This window comes from Natator depressus, chromosome 11 (genome assembly GCF_965152275.1).
Source record: "Natator depressus isolate rNatDep1 chromosome 11, rNatDep2.hap1, whole genome shotgun sequence".
NCBI lineage: Eukaryota > Metazoa > Chordata > Testudines > Cheloniidae > Natator > Natator depressus.
Genome location: NC_134244.1, coordinates 9,852,413 through 9,853,918, shown reverse-complemented (window position 1 = coordinate 9,853,918; position 1,506 = coordinate 9,852,413). Strand labels below are relative to the sequence as shown.

Here is a 1,506-nt window from a genome sequence, read left to right as displayed (position 1 = left end):
GCCTGGCCCGGCTGCCCCCCGCGCCGCGCCGCAGCCGGCGGCAGCTCCGCTCCGCCCGTGAAAGGGCCCCCCCCCCGCTCCAGCTACCCAATGAGCTCCGCCCGCGCCGCGCTCGCGCCCCCCGTGCCCGGGGTTGCCGTGGCGACGCACTCAACCCGGGGCTGGCTGACTCGGGCTTGCAAAAAGCCCCGTGGGGGTGGGGGATGCACCAGGCGGATTCTCCGGGCAAGCTGCTGCTGCAGCCGGGGCCGGAGCGCGCCCAACCACAGCACCAGGCGAAGCCTCCCGGGGAGACACTGCAGCCGCCAGGTAAATAAAGGCCGGGCGCCGCAGGAGGGGAGGGGAACAAAGCAGCCTGTACAAGGGGGGGGGGGGGGAAAGCGGATTTGCAAAACCTGACGGGGTCCTGCAGTGGTTGCTGGCGGGGCGGGGCGGAGGGTGTCACTTCGGTTTCCTTTCTGTGTCCGGTGAGAAAAGCAGCTGCTCTGTCCGCAGGCCGGGCAGCTCCTGCCCAAGCCCTGCCGTTTGTGCAGGAGCCGCCTCCTGAGCAGGGCTGGGCGCCAGGAGCGATCAAAGACACAAAGTTGGGACTGAGTTTCTCCCGAGCGCGGCGGGGGAAGGGGGGAAGGGGGCTGGGGGGGAAGGAAAAGCGCAGCTGGGTTGTTCGGGAGGGAAAACGCCCCAGAGGCTCAACGCCTCTCCTGGGTTTCCCCGAAGTTGGCGGGGGGAGGCTTTGCCGAGGCTGGATGCGCCTTTCCCAGACTCCTTGATCACGAAGTTGCGATGCTAGTTTCCGTTAAAGGCGTGAGCTCATCATGCTGTAAGCGAGGGGCGAAAACTGACAGCTGCCCCCAGCAGACAATTAGTGACCAAACCATGAATCTACTTAGTCTGTCACTTGCAAGTCTGTTTCCTCCCTGCTGGGTAAGTCATCCTTCTCCCACGGTATTTTCTCCTTGCCTGCCTGCCTGTCAGCCAGCCAGGACTTGCGGCGGTTTAGGGGGGCGGATGGGTTAATGTCTTGTCACCCCCCTTCGTTTTCTGGGGTCTCTTCTCCTCAACCCCGGTGGGGCTGATCTAGAAATGGATGATAAGAAGAGCCTCTAGCTTTGTACAGATTCTGGTTTAAAATGGTCGGGTTTGGAAAGAGACACAGTACTTTACAGATAATCCGTCTTCCCTGTTCCACGCTGTTTTATTGACCGTGCCCTGCTTGATGGTTGAGCCAGAAAAATGCACCTTGCTAGGAGAAGGTCTGCAACAAAGGCGAATGGCTGCATGGGGTGATGTAGGGAGCTACGAGAGGTTTGTAAGCAGACAGGAGCATCCTTCACTGCCCTAGTCATTTGGCTGGCTTGACATAGCGAATGGCAGGAGAGGTGCTGGCTTTTAAAAAAATTAATTAAAATTTCTGCTTTCCATTGCGACTAGCTGGGCTTCCCCCTCCTCCGTTTTGGTCTCTCTCAGTTGCTCTTGGGTGAAATAGCCATTACCAGCGACTTCTGC

General features: G+C 60.0%; 1 protein-coding gene across 7 annotated transcripts in view; it reads left to right on the top strand.

Moving 5' to 3' along the window:
* The first annotated feature begins 121 nt into the window (after positions 1–121).
* LOC141995752 (uncharacterized) overlaps positions 122–1,506 on the top strand; it is a 96,131-nt gene continuing 94,746 nt past the window's right edge. For 3 of the 7 annotated variants that reach the window (XR_012641397.1, XM_074967123.1, XM_074967124.1), the window contains exon 1: positions 122–309. The gene's annotated coding sequence lies outside the window, so the exon portion shown is untranslated. Of the gene's footprint in view, positions 310–840; positions 925–1,506 lie in introns of those variants that run through there. The other 4 variants (XM_074967128.1, XM_074967129.1, XM_074967127.1 and 1 more) reach the window with 4 other exon arrangements.